We start from the raw sequence: 6,033 nt of genomic DNA, 5'->3' as shown, positions 1-6,033 counted from the left end.
TCTTTGGTGCTCTAGTCTTGTTTACTGAAAGGGCTTGGGAAGAATAACACAATAGCGATAGCAATCAGAAAACTTTGTATCTAGATCTTGACTTCTAACTACCATTGTCTACTGAAAGGAAAAAAGACTACTTAGAGAAGTGGTTGACTCTGGACAGGTGCTGGGAATACGCAAGATGAGTTTGGACCCTGTTGTTGAAGGAGAAAGGAAGTAAACACTCAAAGGATGAAGAAATTTGTCAAAATGACACAGAAGGTAGATTCCAGGGGCTCCCACTGAACAAATCTGTGACTATTTGAGCATCAAAATAAATATCTAAAAAACAGATATTTAGCCAGTTTATCAAAACAAAAAACCGTAAGCCATATTGACATGGAGGATCTGTTTGACCCATCACAAAGCTCCATCCCCTTGGCCGTAGCCTTTTGTTTAGAGATAAGCACATGACTCATATAAGGTTAAAAAGGTAGTTCATTAGTAGGGATTGATATGTGGCTACAGCAAAAATTTCATTTTCCTCTAGGATTTTTTATCTGGGGACAGGAAGTATAGGACACTGGTGGCCATCTTGCCTACCACATGGAAAGAACCAATTCTTTTTGAAGCACAAAGCCAAGCAGTGATAAATAGAATTGAGAGCCGGGATGAGAAACCTCGAAGACATTATTTGGTCCCCTGGATTCAGTAGGGCCAGAAGCTAGTTATCTCCCTGGATTTCCCTGCCCTGGTTATGTAGAGATGTTTTCTTTTTTTTTTGTATATTTGTTTCTCTCTCAGTTTGTGAAAATGTCCTTAATTTGTTGATGTAGCAAGCAAGCTTCAAGTTTGACTGCTATGCAAAAGAACAAAAGATAATATGCTTTGCAATGAACTTTAAAGTTCAACTGCACACAGGCAACATGCTATATATGAAAAAATTGCTAACTGAACTACAGGTATTAAATAGTGAAAAAGAGTTAGCCATTTATTATAATTTATTTTGTTTAACAGTCTAGGAAGTTCGCAGCCATCAGCAGTTCCAGTGGAATTTCAGGTGCAATTCGGAATTCAGGAATCTCCTTGGAACTGTTAGTGTATTGAATCTTGTAGGTAAAATACATGCATACTTTTGATAGCACACGTGAAGGGATCTCTCTAAAACTGACTTCATTCGTTTTGTTCTCAGCAAACTGACCTGGGCCACTCAACATGGTTTTTACTGGTCCCGATGTTAGCGCATGTTCTCTCTTGACAATAAATTCACAACCATCTGAAGATATCAGTTTGACATACATGGCATCAGGGCCCTCAAGCCACCGTAGGTTTTCTCTTCTGCGTCCATTATGTTCTTATGAAATTCTATTTGGCTTCCACAGGAACTTTAGTAGTTTCTCATCAGTACCACAGCAATCCCAGCCACTGCACTGGGTCCCTGCGCACCACGACAGTCCCTACACTAGTGATGCCCTGAATCCCCACCCTGGCACCCCCCACCCCATCCTCCCCCCCACCCCCCACCCCCCCGTCTAGGTTCCAGGGTAACAGCTGTTTCTTTTATTCTTAAGATAGTTTGGTTTGGATTTCTATCACTTGTACCCCAAGTATTCTGCTGTAGAGAGATATACACTTAAAATGATAATTTCAATAAAATAAATAATTAGATATAGAGAAGCATGATGTGGATCAGAGAAAGTGTTATTTAGTCCAACCTAGACCTTTAGAGTGGGCTTCCCACATGGCACTAGTAATAAAGAACCTGCTGATGCAGGAGACTTAAGAGATGGGGGTTTGATCCCTGGGTTGGGAAGATCCCCTGGAGGAGGGCATGGCAAACCACTCCAATAATCTTGCCTGGGAATCCCAAGGACAGAGGAAATTGTTGGGCTACAGTCCATAGGGTTGCAAAGAGTTGGACATGGCTGAAGTGACCTAGCAAGCATGCACAGAACTTTAGAGTAAGTTTTCTGAAGAACCCTGTTTAGGTCACTCTTGTCCAACTGAATCTTTCAGGCCAGGGAGGCTTAAAGATCCCTTAAGGATCTAGAAAATTCTGGCAGAACCTCATCAGTGAGATTATTTCTCCAACTCCATCTTCTGGAAGCCATGGAGACAAGGTAGCTTCTAGTTATGAAGCCAGAGAGGCGCCTCTAGGAAGCTGCCCATGTAGAGGAACTGGCCTCGCACCCCCCACCCCCCGCTCAGCCCCAGAGTGGAACCTCTCACCCAGGTATGCTACCGTGAGGATCCTCATTCTCCCGGAAGACTGAGTACCTACTGGATGTTAAGCACCACATGCTGGGGGTAGAGCATTAGGAAAGGTAAGCAGAGTCTCCAACCTCAGGAAAGATGGACAGTTAAGCCACAAGTTACAAAACAGTGTGAAAAGTGCTGTGATGGGGGATGTCAGGGCATCATTCCTAGTTTGGGGGATCTTCACTCTAGCAGGAAGGAAAGAGAAAAACAGGGATGGCAGGCAAGTATTTTTCAAGGTGTTTAAATGAAAAGTTCCCTTAGGGTGACTTCTAGTTCCTCCGTGGGGGCCCAGCACATCCACTGTGACGATAGAGAGGCAAAAAGTTGAAGAAAGGGTCAAAGGGAGCTGGATTTTGAGGTCAGATTGCATTATATTGGACACAAAAGAGTCCGAAATGCAGCACTTGGATGCAATCTCAAAAACAATGGAATGATCTCTGTTCATTTCCAAGGCAAACCATTCAATATCACAGTAATCCAAGTCTACGCCTGACCAGTAATGCTGAAGAAGCTGAAGTTGAACGGTTCTATGAAGACCTACAAGGCTAACAAGACCTATAAGACCTTCTAGAACTAACAACTAAAAAAAGGATGTTCTTTTCATTATAAAGCACTGGAATGCAAAAGTAGGAAGTCAAGAAAAACCTGGAGTAACAGGCAGATTTGGCCTTGGAGTACAGAATCAAGCAGGGCAAATGCTAATAGAGTTCTGCCAAGAGAACGCACTGGTCATAGCAAACACTGTCTTCCAACAACACAAGACAAGACTCTACACATGGACAACACCAGATGATCAATACCAAAATCAGACTGATTATATTTTTGCAGCCAAAGAGGGAGAAGCTCTATACAGTCAGCAAAAAAAAACAAGACTGGGAGCTGACTGTGGCTCAGATCATGAACTCCTTATTGCCAAATTCAGACTTAAGTTGAAGAAAGTAGGGAAAACCACTAGACCATTCAGGAATGACCTAAATAAAATCCCTTATGATTATACAGTGAAAGTGACAAAGAGATTCAAGGGATGAGATCTGACAGACAGAGTGCCTGAAGAACTATGGATGGAGGTTTGTGATATTGTTCAGGAGGCAGTGATCAAGACCATCCCCAAGAAAAAGAAATGCAAAAAGGCAAAATGGCTGTCTGAGGAGGGCTCACAAATAGCTGAGAAAAGAAGTGAAAGGCAAAGGAGAAAGGGAAAGATATTCCTGTTTGAATGCAGAGTTCCAAAGAATAGCTAGGAGAGATAAGAAAGCCTACCTCAGTGATCAATGCAAAGAAATAGAGGGGAAAAAAAAGAATGGGAAAGACTAGAGATCTCTTCAAGAAAATCAGAGATACCAAGGAACATTTCAAGCAAAGGTGGGCTCAATAAAGGACAGAAATTGTATGGATCTAACATAAGCAGAAGAGATTAAGAAGAGGTGGCAAGAATACATGGAAGAACTATGCAAAAAAGATCTTCATGACCCAGATAATCACAATGGTGTGATCACTCACTTAGAGTCAGACATCCTGGAATGTGAAGTCAAGTGGGTCTTAGGAAGCATCACTACGAACAAAGTTAGTGGAGGTGATGCAATACCAGTTGAGATTTTTCAGATCCTAAATGATGATGCTGTGAAAGTGCTGCACTCAATATGCCAGCAAATTTGGAAAACTCAGCAGTGGTCACAAGACTGGAAAAGGTCAGTTTTCATTCCAATCCCAAAGAAAGGCAATGCCAAAGAATGCTCAAACTACCACACAATTGCACTCATCTCACACAAAATGCTCAAAATTCTCCAAGCCAGGCTTCAACAGTATGTGAACTGTGAACTTCCAGATGTTCAAGCCAGATTTAGAAAAGGCAGAGGAATCAGAGATCAAATTGCCAACATCCGCTGGATCATCGAAAAAGCAAGAGAGTTCCAGAAAAACATCTATTTCTGCTTTATTGACTATGTCAAAGCCTTTGACTGTGTGGATCACAGCAAACTGGAAATTTGTGGAAAATTCTTGAAGAAATGGGAATACCAGACCACCTGACCTGCCTCTTGAGAAATGTGTATGCAGGTCAGGAAGCAACAGTTAGAACTGGACATGGAACAACAGACTGTTTCCAAATAGGAAAAAGAGTACATCAAAACTGTATATTGTCACCCTGCTTATTTAACTTATATGCAGAGTACATCATGAGAAATGCTGGGCTGGATGAAGCACAAGCTGGAATCAAGATTGCCAGGAGAAATATCAATAACCTCAGACATGCAGATAACACCACACTCATGGCAGAAAGCGAAGAAGAACTAAAGAGCCTCTTGATGAAAGTGTAAGATGAGAGTGAAAAAGTTGGCCTAAAACTCAACATTCAGAAAACTAAGATCATAGCATCTGGTCCCATTACTTCATAGCAAATAGATGGGGAAACAGCAGAAACAGTGACTGACTTTATTTTGGGGGGCTCCAAAATCACTGCAGATGGTGACTGCAACCCTGAAATTAAAAGACGCTTGCTCCTTGGAAGAAAAGTTATGATGAACTTATACAGCATATTAAAAAACAGAGACATTGGAGAAGGCGAGGGTGGGATGTTTCGAGAGAACAGCATCGAAACATGTATATTATCTATGGTGAAACAGATCACCAGCCCAGGTTGGATGCATGAGACAAGTGCTCAGGCCTGGTGCACTGAGAAGACCCAGAGGGATTGGGTGGAGAAGGAGGTGGGAGGGGGGATCGAGATGGGGAATACATATAAATCCATGGTTGGTTCATGTCAATGTATGACAAAAATCACTACAATATTGTAAAGTAATTAGCCTCCAAAAAAAAATAATAAAATAAAAATAAAAAAATAAAAAACAGAGACATTACTTCACCAATAAAGGTCTGTTTAGTCAAAGCTATGGTTTTTCCAGTAGTCATGTGAGAGTGGACTATAAAGAAAGCTAAGTGCCTAAGAATTGATGATTTTGAGCTATAGTGTTGGAGAAGACTCTTGAGAGCCCCTTGGACTGCAAGGAGATCCAACCAGTCCATCCTAAAGGAAATCAGTCCTGAATATTCATTGGAAGGACTGATGTTGAAGCTGAAACTCCAATACTTTGGCCACATGATGGGAAGAACTGACTCACTGGAAAAGACCCTGATGCTGGGAAAGATTGAAGGCGGGAGGAGAAGGAGATGACAGAGGATGAGATGGTTGGATGGCATCACTGACTCAATGGACATGAGTTTGAGTAAACTCTGGGAGTTGGTGATGGACAGGGGGGCCTGGTGTGCTGCAGTCCATGGGGTCGCAAAGAGTTGGACACGAACTGAACTGAGTGACTGAACTGAACTTCATTATATCAGAAGGCAGAGCTTCTGTGTATAGGCTGGGTATGAGGGACTGAAGAGTCTGCTCTCTTCCCTCGTTTCAGGGCCCTCTGAAGCCATGGCCAATATCAGAGGGGACAGTGTCAGCATTCTTTGGCCCTTGTTTATGCTGAGGTGAGAGGGCAGGGAGAAGATAAAGGGTTATCTGTTTGGGGTGGGGACCAATGTGTGTGTGTGTGTGTGTGTGTGTGTGTGTGTGTGTGACTATTGGTAAAGAAACTGCCTGCCAATGCAGGATATGTAAGAAATATAGGTTAAACCCTTGGTTTGGGCCCTGGAAGAGGGCATGGCAACCCACTCCAGTATTTGTGCCTGGGGAATCCCATGGACAGAAGAGCCTGGCGGGCTAACAGTCCATAGTTGCAAAGAGTTAGACATGACTGAAGCAATTTAGCTCAACACCTGATTACAGTACCTTATCTTTGCAACCTGTCTGAGAAT

At 42.5% G+C, this 6,033-nt stretch overlaps 1 pseudogene; it reads right to left on the bottom strand.

Moving 5' to 3' along the window:
• Window positions 1–983: 983 nt before the first annotated feature.
• LOC136166172 (elongin-C pseudogene) lies at window positions 984–1,421 on the bottom strand (annotated as a pseudogene).
• Between the last annotated feature and the right edge of the window lie 4,612 nt (window positions 1,422–6,033).

The sequence above is a fragment of the Muntiacus reevesi genome, chromosome 4 (assembly GCF_963930625.1).
Source record: "Muntiacus reevesi chromosome 4, mMunRee1.1, whole genome shotgun sequence".
Lineage (NCBI taxonomy): Eukaryota > Metazoa > Chordata > Mammalia > Artiodactyla > Cervidae > Muntiacus > Muntiacus reevesi.
The sequence above is the reverse complement of the archived record's forward strand: the minus strand, read 5'-3'. Positions and strand labels throughout refer to the sequence as shown.